The sequence below is a fragment of the Hippopotamus amphibius genome, chromosome 7 (genome assembly GCF_030028045.1).
Source record: "Hippopotamus amphibius kiboko isolate mHipAmp2 chromosome 7, mHipAmp2.hap2, whole genome shotgun sequence".
Lineage (NCBI taxonomy): Eukaryota > Metazoa > Chordata > Mammalia > Artiodactyla > Hippopotamidae > Hippopotamus > Hippopotamus amphibius.
In genome coordinates this window covers 62,677,644-62,693,509 of record NC_080192.1, presented here as the reverse complement: position 1 = coordinate 62,693,509, position 15,866 = coordinate 62,677,644, and the positions used below count along the sequence as shown (strand labels likewise).

At 37.4% G+C, this 15,866-nt stretch overlaps 1 non-coding gene across 1 annotated transcript; it reads left to right on the top strand.

The window, feature by feature from the left end:
• The first annotated feature begins 13,809 nt into the window (after positions 1–13,809).
• LOC130857965 (U6 spliceosomal RNA) lies at positions 13,810–13,916 on the top strand. Its single transcript, XR_009054949.1, has one exon. It is a non-coding gene; the product is annotated as a U6 spliceosomal RNA (small nuclear RNA).
• Positions 13,917–15,866: the final 1,950 nt, after the last annotated feature.

Genomic DNA, 15,866 nt, shown 5'->3' with positions numbered 1-15,866 from the left:
GGTGGAAGTTTCCAGCACTCACCAGAAACCACTAGCATGCCAACTTGCTTTGACCATAATCGGTGATTTTAAGTCATAGAAATAAAGTTTATAGCTACAGGAGGGGGAAGGGAAGAGTATAAAAATGGGATTTGAAAAAAATATAGTGGTTTGTACCTAGAATAGTACGGAGGGAGAGATGCTGATTTGACGGAAATGAGCAATGCGTTGGGAAACATTTCATTTCTGCCTAAGCTGTTGAGGAACAGTCTGGCATGGGGTGTTAAGAATGGTTGTCAGGATCACTGAGAAAGCATGCCCTGATTGAGTAATAACATTGACAGGATTTGTGGGGGTAAGGGTGGCATGGGAATCATGAATGTGCTAAATTTACATGGAGGTAAATCTGCAGTGGGTCAAAGAGAATTTCCATGTTTCCAAAGAGATGTATCTCTTATGACTAGCCTCAATCCCTGCCACTTTTTTTTCTTAACCCCACAAGTAACAGTGGAATGACTAAATTCTGGCTTCTCAGATACCAAGTTACTTGGAGAAATTATATTCCAGAAAAGAGATATGAGGATTCTTTTCTCCAGAATGAATTAATCACCTACATACCCCACTTACTAAAATTAAGGAATGAATATAATCAAGGTGTTATATTTACTGCTCTCCCGGCTCAGGGAATAATCTCTGGTTATTCTGTAGAGTCCCAACTTGGTTTGGGGGTGGACTTTCTTTTTTTATCCCATCATTCAGTCCCTAAGGGGACTGCTTGCTGCAGTGTGGGTGTGTTTCTTCATGGGTGAGGAAGAAGATGCTAGGGCTAGAAGACCTTCATCTCCTCATCTTTATCCAGGGCCAAGTTTTCCCTACCTCTTCCTATTCTGTCTATGTGGTCTCTTTGCTTTCTTTCTCCTCTTCCCTGGTCTCAATCTTGTTCAGCTTCTGATTAAGAGAAAACTTTTGCAAGCCCCTATCTGAGAATTTGTAACATTGATCAGTAGCTTCTTTTTTTAAGTCTTATAGTCTTTCTTGGCACTTATAAGATAGGTGAATTCTGTCTATTAATATAGGCTGGAGTGGAAAAAGCTATTGAGGTGCAAGAGAGAATCTGATAACTCCAGAGAGACAAGGGGGATTATATACTAGACACATTTAACAATAAAATCCCACTAAAGTAGCAGTTCCCAAAATGTATACTGAAGCACCCCAGGTCCCTCAAAAATCCCTAGGGCAATACATGGTATTTTAAAATTCAATTGAAGCACAATAATACTTGGTATATGTCAAACAGCACAGGAACTACTAAGCTGAAGTAGTTATTAATTTCAGTGTTAGATTGAAATTATCACACTATCAACCTGATTTATACCATATACTTCATGCTACATTTCTTTCAATGGCATCTTTTCTTTGTGAAGCTGTTTCTTTGTTTGTTTGTTTTTGTGGATTCAACAACAAAAAGCAAGCCTTGTGTGAAAATCAATATGGAATGGGGAATGAGGGAAATCTCAAATCTGATTCCAAGATTTGAGAAGTTGTTCAATGCCCAGTAGGTACACACTTCTTGTCAATAAGTTAACTATGGTTATATAAGGATGAAATAATACTATGTTTCTTTTAACTTATGTGTATTGGCTTCTCTTTCAATTTGTGTATAAGATTTTTTTCAAACAGCTATTAAGTTCTTAAGACATAAATACTTATTAATTTTCTTGGACATCACTTAATACATAAAACTACTAAGTGTATTTTTGTACTAGGGCTTCAGAGAAGCAATTGCTGAGATTCTAAGGGCACCGTGAAACAAGAAAGATTGGGGATATCTGTATCACACTATCAACCTGATTTACACCATATAATTTTATTTATTTATTTTTTTAAATCTCTTTATTGGAGTATAATTGCTTAACACTCCTGTGCCAGTTTCTGCTGTACAACAAAGTGAATCAGCTGTATTTATACATACATCCCCATATCCCCTCCCTCCTGTGACTTCTTCCCCCACTCCTTATCCCACCCCTCTAAGTCATCAGGCATCATTGAGTTGATCTCCTTGTGTTATATAGCAGCTTCCCACTAGCCATCTATTTTACATTTGGTGGTGTACATATGTCAATGCTACTCTCTCACTTCATCCCAGCTTCCCCTTAGCCCCGTCCCCACTGTGTACATTATATAACTTTAAAAGTGTGAAGTTGTGTAGCTTTAGTCTCTTTCCCAGAGTTCTAGCAGGAAAGCTTCATAAAGGGTAAGTCTCCAGAGCATGGTAAGTTTGGTGGTGTCATTCAGGGTCCACGCTGTCCAGGTGCCCCTGATAACACTACACCTGGAAGCAGGTCCTATTTCAGAAGAAACCTACAATGACTTATAGCACCCAGCATAGCATACAGTCAATAAATACTTTAAGGTAAATATTTATTTGTTAAATAATTTTTAAATTAGGTGTAAAGTATCCAGTAAAAGAAGATCTAGGATGTGTGGGGTCAGTACATTTTTCTTTATGGTAATGAGTCTTTCATCTTTCTAGTATTTTTTCCCTGTTGCTCCACTGATTTGAAAGAGAAAAGGGACATTATCCACTCTCCATCATTGTCCTTCTATTTATTTTGTTTCCTTGGCCTCAGGATGTGCTCATGTCTGGGACCAAGTCCAGTTTAGATGCTAGAAGAGTTTTGTTTGTTGTGAGGAATGCAGAACTAAATAGGATTTTAGAGACTGATTAGGTTCTTCCATTTACCTTTTTTTAGAGAGAGTTCACAAAGTTGAGTGGTTTGCTCATGGTCACTTGGCTTCCTATTTTCAGAGCTGGGTCATACACAAAGTTCCGATTTCCAGTCTGATATTCATCTAATGACACTGCCTTTGGTTTCTTGGTGAAATTTAAGCTCACTTCAGCCTTTAAAAAATTCTTGAAGTTGATCAGTCATAATTTCTTTCCTTCAATTTGAAGCAGCTTATTACTTCGTGTTTGAGGAAGCCATTATTTTATCCTAAAGATGGTTCTTTGTAATGACAGGCTAACTAACTTTTCTCTTTGAGTTTGGGAAGTGCTTGGGAAAGAGGGGTGCTGTGTAGTAAAAATGTAAATGGTTATATTCTACTGAAACAAGCTATTGCATATCACATCTGATATTTTCCGTGACTTTGCATATAGATAGTATGAATTAGGAAATGCACTTTTTTTGAACTCTACAGCTGTTCATAAAATTGTCACAGAAATTTGCATTTAAAATATACATATAGGGAATTTGCACACATTTATGGAGCTCTCTGGGATCCTTAAGAAGTAGAATTTAATACCTGCCGGCAAATACTTCTCAGTTATATCTTAGGAGAAGAATGAATAACTGATAGATGTAAGCCTTATTTAATTTGGGCCTCATGAGCTTTGATAATAGAGTGGACAAGGCCTTGAATGTATTGGATTATATTTCTATTTAAAAAATGGGATATCATTATACTTTTTTGTCCTGATAATGTAACAGAGCTAATAAAGTATCATTGGATCAAGGCTATTTTTATGACTCAAATTGCAAAATAATGTATAATAATCAAAATTTATATAAGTGGTCAGCAAATTAAAAAATGGAATTGTTTAAATAAAGGAATTATTTAAATAAAGGATTTACATTCAAATTAGCTTTTCTAGGCAGTGGACTTTTACACAAGCAACTTATTGAAATAACTATATTATTTCAAACTGAGTTTAATTCAATTAGTTAATTTTTGATAAAAAAATATTCTTTTTGTACTACCAAAATAGTGCATATTTATTGTGGGGAATTTAAAAAGCACCAAAAATAAACCTCCTAAAATGATAAATTAATGCTCTTGTAATTCCACCATCTGGAGATAATTTCCATTAACATTTTGTGTATCGTTTTTGAATAAGGGTTTCAGTGAGAACATAAATTTTCACCACTTCAATGTTAAAGATTATATTGTATTTTATGGAGTCCATAAACCATGGTTAAATGTTTTCCTTTATTTTGGGCATTTAGGAAGTTTCTTTTTTTTTTGCTAGTATTAACAACATTTAAATAAACACTTTTATACTTGTTTGTTTGCACATCTTTCTCTTTATTTGCTTAGGATAAACTCCCAGAAGCAGGATTTTCTAGATTAAAATGCTTGTACATTACTAAGTCTTTGGATAAACATTTTTTTTATTTTGAACTCTAAAAAAGCTGTATCAAGTATACCAGAGACATACTCTTCTACTACATGACTCCAAAATTCTGAATAACTATTCACATCTTCTACCGATGTGATAGGAATAAAAGGAAGGGAATCACAGCATTTATTTTGCACTTTAAATTACTTATGAGGCTGTCGACTGAAAAAAAAAAAAGGCACAACCTAAAAGTTGAGAATTATGTTTTTTCGGCATATGTTTATATCTGAGAACTAAGTCATGAGAGGCAGCCTCTCAGATAGGTCTGCGGGACTGCTCCGAAGAGCTAAGGGAGGAGCCAGGATATATAAGAGTTTTGCAACAAAAAACAGGCAGTTGAAACATTAAAAGATTGCTGTCAGTTAAAGAAAATCAGACATCGCAAGTTAATGAATTTAGCTTTCTATGTTTGCATTAGATTTTAAATAATGACTATGTAGTTAGATATACATCTGTTTCACTAGATGTTGTTTTTTTGTTTTGTTTTTGTTTTTATTTTTGGTATAAAGCTTCCTGTATCCATTATCCTTATTTTAAGTTGGAGTTCATTCTAAGGATTCTTTCAGAGAGGAAGAGCTAAGTTAGAAAATGGAATTTCTGCTCAAGGCTGAAGGAGAAGGATGACTTGGAGAGTTCAGGGTTGTTTTCACTTTGTTTTACCCTGAAGCAGCAAACAGGCAGTGCAAAGAATACAGATGAGGTAAGAATCTAAGCCTACGGATACAGCACCCCATTTTCTTCTTTATGCCTCATACAGGCCTTCCCCAACTCAGTGGTCTTGACAGCCCTTGTGGAATGAAATGTGCTCCAGGCAGAGAAAGCACAGATCCATGGGTTCCTTGCTTTTTTTAATCCTGAAAATCATCAGCATCCAAAACAACTTTACCACAAGTATGGCGCACCCAATCTCCATCCTCTCAAAATCCTCACCAAGAGAATCCCAATTTTATTTGGATTGACAATGTTCCAAGTTAAACAGGAGCACTTCTCAGTTTCCTTTGATGTTATGAGGGACACAGAAATGAGAAAAAATACAGAAGCTACTTGGAGGGCTTTGGAAAAACCATAAGGTTTGATTTAGCTGCTCTGTACTTTTTCGTCTTTGACTTTTGTCAGGCATCTTAAGAGGATTGGGGTCACAACCTAACATAGCATGCTGGGAAGCTAGAAGTGTTTCCAGACTTTTTTTCTTTAAGAGAAGATGCTTTGGGAGGGGATTAGAGGGGAAGGGAGGAGAGGTGAGGAGAGGAGAGGAGATAAAAAGAAAGGGAAGGAAGGCAGGGGATGGATATCTCTCTATATACAGAAAGAGAGAGAAAGAGAAAGATTAATTTGTTTAAGATGCTATTTTGAGACATTTGTTACCAGGAGCTTCCTGTGAACAGTTTCAGTTCTAGTCCAGCACAGAATGTTCTGCAGTGAAATGTTTGATATACTGCAGATCCAAACGTATCTTTGTTTAGGATCATTATTAGAAGAATTGCTTAAATAGGTATAGAATAATTCTAGTTTCAAAATCACTTTCATGCATATTATTAAAGATATTGATTCATTCAATATTTTATTGCAATTAGTATTATGGTGTGAAGTCTGATTCTAATCTGATTTTGTAGGCTGTGAAAACTTTTTAGTATTATTGCATTACCTTATTATTTTGAAATTTTTCCATGATGGCTATATATGTGTGTGTGTGTAACTATATATATATACATATATATATATATATATATGTATATATATATTAGTTTCTTTTTTTTACTGAAACTAAGTGGCTGTTTCCATGGTAGGAAATACCATGCATTTGTTTACTTTAAGAAATTTTATTTCATAATTACTTCTTCTATTTCCTTGCCTGTCATTCTCTATTTCCTCTGTTGGAACTCCTGAAGTGTTCTCCAATGCCCCTTAACTTTTATTTCCCAGGCTTTTTTCCTCTTTCACAGTATTCTAGGAGAATTCCGTGGCCCTATCTTTCAGTGCACTAATTTGTTATCGAATGTACACATTCAACTATTTAGTCCAACTTTGAGTTTATTTCATTAATACTTCAATAATCATGTATTTTCATTGCCAATCATATAATTTCATTGTAAGTTGTATTTTCTAAAATAATGTCTTTTTGTGTTGCACTGTCCTTTCTTGTACTTCTGAGTATTTTTTAAAATTATACTTATTTTTGAGTCTCCTTTTGCTTGCTCTCTTTACTCAGCTTCTATTATTGTTACTGATTTTCAGTCTAGATGTCATTCTTTCTTGCTGACTTGTCTAAAATAGTTGATATTTCTTGATTGCCTGCTCATTTTATATTTAGGATTCCCAGTTAGCCTACCTTGACTTCTGTTATTTGTTTACAGCAGTCTGCCTCCAGAAAGGAGGGAAAGGATATACTGTTTGCAGGTGTGGTTGGGGGCCTTTGAGTTGCATTACTTTCCTATTTCTGTGTAACAAATTACTACAAAGTAAATGGCCTAAAACAATAACTTATTTATTATCTCATAGTCTGTAGGCCAGAAGTTCAGATGGGTTTGGCTGTCTTTTCAGCTCAGGGTCTCACAAGGCTGAGATAAAAGTCATCTGAGCTGGGCTCTTTATCTGCTGGCTCAGGGGAAGAATCTGCTTCAAGCCTCATTCAGGTTGTTGTAAAGAATTGACTTTGTGACTATGGATCTGAGGTTTCTGTTTCTTTGCTAGCTGTCAATTCACAGCATAGAGCCTGCTCACATTCCTTCTCCTTCTCTATCATCAAACCAAGAAAGGTGTGTGCGGTCTTTCTCACTTAGCATCTCTCCAGCCTGCCCTTCTCCTTTCATCTAGGGAACAGGCTTGTTTTTTTAAGGGCTTTTGTGACCACACTGGGTTACCTCTGCTTAATCTGGAATAACCTCCCTGTTTTAAATTCAACCCTGCTATGCCACATATTAACAGTCACAGGAGTGATATTTCATCATACTCACAGTTTCTGGTGATAAGGAAATGGAATATTGAGAGGCAGGATTTTTAGAATTTCTAGCAATAAGGAGAGAGCCCTACCACTTCATCTCAAGCACCAATATTCATTATTGCTACCTGAGGCAGAAGCCTTTGCTTCCTGCTTCTTGGAATAAGATAGAGAGGATGGGAGATGGATCCTCGTCCATTTGTATTAATATGATTACCAGACTTAGAGCTACATTTTAATTGCTCCAAGCTTCACTCCTGGTTTTCTTACCTCTAAGCTTGGAGACCTCCAGAGGACTCTCTCACTGTTTTTAGTTCTCCTTTCCCTGCAAGCCTTGGAATTTGATTTTTCCTCTTTCAAGTTATTCCCATATACTTTCACTTTTTACTAGATTTATCATAATTTTTGGCCCACTGAAGATATTATGATGCCCAGAATTCACCTGCAATATCTCTTTTCAAGTCTTCTGTGTAGCAAGTGAGTCCCTTTCTATGGTTAATTTATTTAACTTCTCAAAGCATTCTATAGAGGTGACACTCTCTCCCCCTTAGAATACCCTTGCTTCTCAGCTTTCCTTTCATCTTCCTGGTTGTCTTTCTTAATCTCCTTTGCAGTATCCACTTTTAGTTCAATTCTAAACTTTGGAGCATCTCAGTCTCCATTCAGGATTGCATCCTTGTATTATTTTCATTCTCTCCTTAGTAATTAGTATCCATGGTTTTAAATACTAAATATATCCTAATGACTTTAACATTTTTATCTCTATTCCATACCTCTCTCTTGTGTTTGAAATCCAAATTTCAGTTTTCTATTTTGTCAGGTATCATAAAATTAATATGTTCAAAAGTGAATCCTTGATTTTCAAGTTCCAATAGGTTTCTCTTCCAGTAATTCCCATCACAACAGTGGCATCACCAACTACCTCATTGCTTAGAAGGAAGATGTGATAGATATTTTCCCCCTCACTTGGTACATCTAAAATATTCCTAGGTCCTGTTAATATCACATCAAATTATAAAATGTGCCCGTTCACATCTCTTATCTAGACTATTGAAAAGGCCTCATCATGTATCCCTACTCCAACTCTTGCTCCAGTTTAGGCAATTCCTCATGCAGTATCTAGCATGATACTAAAATATATAGTGTGTAAACACAACCATCTGCTCAAACTTCTAATGGCTTCCTGTTGCATTAGGGTTAGAATTATAACCTCTTCCCAAGGTCTAATAAGGCATTCATGATCTGATTCTGGTTTAACTCTCCGATCTCACTTTTCTACCCTCTGCTACACTCTAGCCACATGGCCTTTTTCTAGCCTTTGCTCATGTTTTTTTCTATTCCTAGAAGCATTGTTCCTTGGCTCTTTGCCTATGTGATTCATAATTGCCCTGCAGGTCCCACTTAAATTTTATGTCCCTAGAGAGGACTTTGTCATCTGCCTGTCTCATACACTCTCTCATATCCTGTCCCTGCTTTTCCTATTTACCCCACTTTTTTACTTTTTATTAATTGCTTAATCAGAATATGTCTTGATCACAAACTCTAAACTCCATCGGTCAGGAGCCATCAATGTCTTGCTCATTTTCAGGAAATATTTGCCCAGTGACTAAGTAGATGATCCAATGGCTAGGCAATAAATGATGAAAGTACCTTTTAACATAGTACTGTTGTCATTTCCCATTGGCATTTTCATCAATTTTTTTATTAAAAAATATGCAGTTTCATGTGTGAATTTATGTTTATACTGTTTCTTTTGTTAATGTGTTAATGATCCTCACTTTCTCAAATATGCATTTCATTTGAACTCAATTTTATTTGAAATTAATATTTCCACCTTTGCTTTTATTTAATATTTCTCTGCCAATCATTGTCCCTTACTTTTCTATTATTTTGAATAGATAGCATATTGTTTAATTCCATATTTTCCTCCAATTTGTAGTTATTGACAATAGGAAAGGAGTTTAACCCATTTGCCCATTTGCATTTGCTGTCATTAATGCTATGCTTGGCTCCTTGCAGCCTCTGCTTTTCCATCTTTTCTCTTTTCCCCCCTACTGCTTTGGGAGCTTAGGGCTCTAGCTGGTGCTGAAGAAAACCTTTGAATTTCTTCTTCATTTCTGAGTCCAATCTTCACATCCTGTCTATGGGTGAGGGATAATGATAGTTTTGGTGTAGTTAGGGAAAAGTGCTTGCAGCTTTCCATAAGAGAAAAAGAACAGTGCCTAGCAATGCATGAGAACAGAGACCATGTCTTTTTTAGGGTCTCCATGTGTCTTCAGTACCTAAATTAGTCTTGGGTACAGAGTTGTCCCCAACAAGTCACTGTGGACTGAATGAATGGGTACAATCAATCCATTTGTCTTTTCCTGTGCCTGGCAGTGTGGCCTAGAACATCTTGGCCCTATGCACTGGAGGCCAATATCCCCCTTTTTGTCCCAACTATGTTCATTTTTTCCCTGGTAAGTTTGACAAGGGAGACAAATACAGAAAAAGAAACGAACTGATATCATATGACTAAGTAGAATTTTTGCCCCAAACTCCAATGCCTATCCCTAACATATTATGTGCAAGTAAATGACTCTCCCTGCCCTCTCTCTCACTTTCCTCCACCCTGGAGAGTTCACTAAATCACATCTCAGGCTTTCTCACTTTGATGAGACATGACACTGAGTAAACGCACATCCGTGGAAGCATAAGATAAAATTCCAAAAGTTCTTGGTTCCTTTCATTATAATTTTATGTCAACCTGAGCTGGCCTGAGGTTTTAATAAGAATATTATATCCTACTTTAAATTTTGTGATTATATTTCTTACTTTTTATTTTTAATTTCCACCTCTATATATTTTTTCATCACCCTTTCATTTCGTGGGTAATGTCTGCTGTATCTATCTGCAAGATGAGAAATGGAGAGAAGAAAAGAAGGAGAGGGAACACACACCATTCTTCAAGCTGCCACATTTTCTCTTGATGCTCCCCTGATCTATGTGACTAAAATGATTGACTCACAGTCTCATGAAGGAGACTGGGCCTGGTGGTGAGGCTGATTCTGCTGGAATCTGAATTTAAAAAAACAACACAAGAGCGACAACAGTAGGCAACCTATACCACTAGAGCTCTTCTTCCAAAAAAAAAGTTTTGATTAAGCAATACTTTCAGCTCATTAGATGAAACAGACTTGTAACATAGTCTGCATAAAAGCAAAATAAGTCATTTACAGCAAGAGATAAGGACAGTGGGCAAAAAAAGCATACATTGACAAAAAAAAAAAGCAAACTGTTATAAAGAACTTCACTGAGAACTGTTGTATTCCCTCATTCCATTTGCCAGATTTGCTGGAAGTCAGCAATGGCATACAGCTCTTTGTGTTCATGTCAAATGTCAGATCAGAACATCCTAAAGCAGAGGAAAAAAAAGAAAAGGAAAGAAAAGAGAAGAAAAAGAAAGAGAAATAAAAGAAACAAACAAAGAAAACCCCTAATTTCTTCTCTCCCATAGAAGGAAGAAGGAATGCCTCATTTCCAGGGTTTCCTAGTGCTATCATAATGTGTAAATATACCTCCTTAAGAAACATATTCAGCCTCACTTTGAAATCTGTCTCCTTGAATCTTCCACTTACATAACTGTGAAGCAATATTACCTTTGTTTAAATCTGTTTAACAAATCCTTACACAATTTAGTTCAGAAATGAGACGATGTGGCTAAGAAGATTAAAAAATATAAATTGTTGAAAGTATATAATGTAATATATGCCTATATATAATACAATCTGTTGTAATGTAAAATCTATTTGACTAAATATACAAAATACATTTAACATCTTAGTTGTCTGATGCCATCTAAATCATCTACTGGTGACCTAGAAATAATAAGACAAACGCGTGAAGGGATTTTAGGATTATTTGTTTGAAGGGCAGAAAGGTCTACAGTAATCTATTGAACAGGCATGTTGACTGCTGCACCATGGAGAGCGCCAGACTCCAGACAAGGAAAGGTGCCTTTCTGAGGTTAGTGTGCAGATAACTCACCAAAAAAGATTTATTGAAAAAGTAATGAGCAGAGATCAATGCATTACCAGTTAATTTATAAATCAGTCCCCATAGACTCAAAGCACAAGAGGCCCAGCTTCATTCATAAGATCATAATGGTCGCGGTTACTGGAAAGAGATTTCAGGCCATTTTTCATCCATTCATCCTTTTGTTTATCATGTGGAAGAAAAGATTTAGATGTTCAATCGAGATGAGAGGAAAAGCACCTCGGGAAAATTCAGTGACGTTCTGACAGTTTGATGACGTGTTTTCTGCCCCTGAAGCAGTAGGATTGATGCTGGCTGGCACCAGGGGCAGGATTTAATCACTGCACAGCACAGGGGGGCCTCCGCGGTTTATCACCCACATTTCTGCTTTATGGGAAAAGGGCTTTTCTTCATTACAACTGTGTAGTTAGTAGTCTGACACATTCTTCATATTAACTTGCATTATATGCTTTTAGGTAGGGCCATTTTACCTTCACATTTGCTGCTGTTATATGACTGTGACAAGGTGACTGGTGATAAAAAGGAAGAATTTGAGACTCTGTTACCATTTGCTCGATTCTCTTTTGAGGGTCATTGGCGGTGACATATCCTTTTGTCCTGAAGAGGGATGATGGTCCTCTTTGTCACCACAGCTGTGAAGGAACTAATCTGAGGACATGGAAGAGGCATGTTTTGGAAGGTCCTTTCTTCTCTGCCTCCCTGGAGCAGGAGGCTGAGGCCATGGCTGCAGAGACTCAAGAGAGCCAGTGTGTGGGGTGAGCTTTCCCCAGCCTCTCACAGACAGGTTTAGAATGGTCCATAGCATGAGCTTTTTTTGCTACTTCCCCAATATCACAGCTTTGCCTGCAACAGCGCAGAGCTGTGCGTGGATTGTGGGCACAACCAGCATGAGTGACCATGACTTTTGAGTCCTTTAATGTCCTAAGAGCAACAAGGACTAATGTTTGGGCTCCAGCAGAGCAGAGTTCCTGCCCTGAGGCCTGAAAGGGCATGAGAAGTTGTCAGCTGTGGCTTTGGCCGGGTCCCCAAGAAGTGTGATCCCCTGGGGATCATTTGCAGGGGAGACAGCAGGGTGGTGGCAACATAAAAATGTTAGTCTTTTCAGAGAAAGTACAGCTGTGTTTATTTATCTACTGCAACATTTAAAAGTTAAGCATCTTAGGACTAACATCCATCGACAAGTGCACGTTTACTGAGCACAAAATCTGGAATTCAAAAGCGAATGAGGTACAGCCTTTATCCTTGGTCATATTGTGTCAAGGGGAGATGGACACAGAAACAGATCATTTCTATTTGAATAAATTCTATAATAGAGATAATGGAGATAAAAGCAAAGGATTAGACGAGTAAGTCCTAGGAGCATTCATTTTCTCATCTTTAGAGTAGGGCTCGAATTGCTCCAGATGATCACTCTGATGATAAAATGAAGCAGTAAGTGTGACATGCTGGATATAGTGCTTGAAACCTGAGTTTTTTCATCTGTAAAGTAATGGTTTTCTCATCTGTGAAATAATCATGCTTCCTGAAGTTGGAGTCAGCATTGAGTGGGGCTGTGTGTGCAAAGCATTTAGCACATAGTTTAGCACATGCCAAGCACTCAGAATTGTTTGCTATTGATCTTGATACTGCTGTTGTTATTCTCACGGTGCAAACACAGGGCAGCTAATTCAGCATGTGACACATTTGTAGGGTGGCTGAAAGGCTGTCAAATGCCTTCTTCCCAGAAAATATGATACCTGAGGTGAGTCATGAAGAATAGAAAACTGTCTGACAGGGGAAAATCTTGGGGGGAAAGGGCATTTTAGTGTGTTCGATTCTTCCATGCAACTCGTATTAGTGAAATTTACACAATTTCTTATCTCCTAATTGAACTCATAGGTGAGTCTCTAGGGCAGGCCTTGAGAACTTCACTTAGCTTTGCTGCTATAAATGCTGTGTGTAAGTGTGTGCACATAACATACTCAAAGTTAGAAAACTAATTTTTTTTTTCAGTATTGTGAAGTGAAAGCTATTAAAAGACAGGACAAGAAAAAAAAAGAGAGCAAAAACATGCTTTAGTTAGGGATTTGGGTTATAAATTACAGAAACTCAAGTAAGTTCAAATAAAGAGGCACATACTGTGAGGAGGTACCAAACATGCAGAATCCAAGAAGAACTCATAGCAAATTCACACCTGAATAAAAGGCCTGCTTTTTTAAAGTAGTTGGTATTTCATGGAGTTTAGCCAGAGCTAGACTGAAGATTATGTAGGTTTTCACAATCCAATTCTATCTGTCATATATTTCTTATGATTGTTCCAAGATTCTGCTATGCTATGTTTTGGTGTTCTTTCATCTGTTGGTGACATTTTCTATTTTCTTGTTATTATTTGTTTTAGCTGGTGTTTTATGAGATATTGGGAGAAGATGAATTTGGGAGCTGCTAGCCATTTGCCAAATTTAAAAAATACTTTCCTAGGGCTTTTTAAACCTTCAGTCAGTGCTTATTTTATAGGCTGTGTTATGTGTGAGTTTATTTATGATTAGCTGTGCAACTCCAGTGTAGCTGTGGCACAAGCATCCCTCATCAAGTCCATCTAATCTGGTGGAGGGGGAGGAGTGGCCAGCTTTCTTTTTTCAATAACTCAACCATGGAAGAGATAATGACAAGAATATTCTCTCTTATTAAAAGTGGTTCAGTGCTCGCTTCGGCAGCACATATACTAAAATTGGAATGATACAGAGAAGATTAGCATGGCCCCTGTGCAAAGATGACACACAAATTAGTGAAGCGTTCCATATTTTTAGGATGAATAAGTGACCTGGAAGACAGAATGGTTATAATCACTGATGCAGAAAAGAATAAAGAAAAAAGAATGAAAAGAACTGAAGACAGCCTAAGATACCTCTGGGACAATGTTAAACGCACCAACATTCGCATTATAGGGGTCCCAGAAGGAGAAGAGAGACAGAAAGGACCTGAGAAAATACTGGAAGAGATTATAGTTGAAAAATTCCCTAACATGGGAAAGGAAATAGCTACCTAAGTGCAGGAAGCGCAGAGAGTCCCAGGCAGGATAAAGGTAGTTCAAAGGCCGGTCTAGACTTTATCCTTATTAACTGCTATCGGGAAAAACAAACAAGCAAACAAAACCAAAAACTCTAGTGCTGAATTGTTAGGCTGTAACTCAGAAGATTCATAGCAGTGTCCACGGGCCTACTGTGGGGCCTGTGTCCATTTACTCCAGAACCTGGCCATGGACCTCAGTGGTACGATACTGGCCTAGAAGGAGGAAAGGTGCCTAGGTTTTTGTCAGTAGTAATGTGTGTTTCTAAGGAACTGGGGAGATGACTCCCTCTCTGTTCTCAGAGTGAGTGGTCTTTGGAGGGATGGTCCAAGGGCTCTTTCAGTTAAGATGCCCATTTCATGCAGGAAATTCAGGGTAAGCCATTTTTTTCAGAAAATGAGGTTTCTGTTTTCACCCCTGTCAAACAGTCACAGCTCTAGACCAAAAAGTCATTTCCTGTTATTGTATGTGATTGCCAGAAACATTGCCCCCCCCCCGGGCAAATATTAGGACCTTAATAGACATTTATTATGAGAATGAATAACAGCAAAGTGTGGGTGCAGTCATGCTACAGTAATTCTTCTCTCCATTGTTTTTCATTCTGGAGAGTATCATAAGCTCCTATACTGTTTTGGAAAAGAAGATAGACTAAATGGACCCTCAGCTAGCTGTGGGACCATGATTGTGGGTTCTGCAAACAAAAAGTTCTTAAACATTTTACAGAATGCTGCTTTGGCAACTTAACTCCATCACCATGGTTCCTGTTTCCTCATTTCCTTCATTCGCGAGGATCTGACAGCCACATTTACTCTCCTCTTTGTTCATGTATTTACTCATCCAAAAGTTACTGAAGATTTTCCTGACTTGGAGGGTAGATTGTGAAGTGCCTATAAGCTACTTCTGAGAAGAGGGAACCTAAGCAGTAATTTTTGTGTTGTATAGACCTATCATAACAACTTCCTGAATGTTGTGGCCCAAGGAACAAATCTCATTCCACTTCATTCTACTTTTTCAGAATCCAGGGATAGTTAGGGTGATCTCAGTTAGGGAAATATGAGAACACCTGCAATTTTGCTTTAGAATATCACAGTAATAGGTCTATGAATTCCCCAGTTTAGTTTTCCCTGTCTTTATTCTCTGGCCAGGCAATTTCACAGTTCTAGAGATTGTGATGTGGGCTGGCCTCATTTAAGAGAAAAAGCAGGAGAGTTTTAGGAGTAAATAAACATATTTGACAAAAATACATAAAATACATGTAAATATGATGTTTTAATGTTTTAAATTCACATTAGCTTTCAGATCACAAATCCTCTGTTTCATGAGAAATATGATTAATATCTATTCGAAGCAACAAGCTGTGATAGTGTTCCACTTTGTGACATGCTGAGAAAGAGATTGGAGTTCCTGCTCTGGGGTTTTGGTTTCTCTGACCAGCTATTAAGGTTCTCTGCACAATTGCAGTGATGGGAAAGTCATATTATCTCTGTGCTTATGGGAAGAGTCACTTCCAGCTTGAATTCAAGGTAGAAACTGTACACAGTGATACTTCATGTGGAAAATATTAAACATGTCTTCTGGCCTGTGGCCACATTTTAACCATTTCATGTCCAGTATCCGAGCATTAGGCCCAGAAAACCAATGTTCTACCTGGCTTTTCCCATTTTCTATTGCAGTCTACAGACATTGTC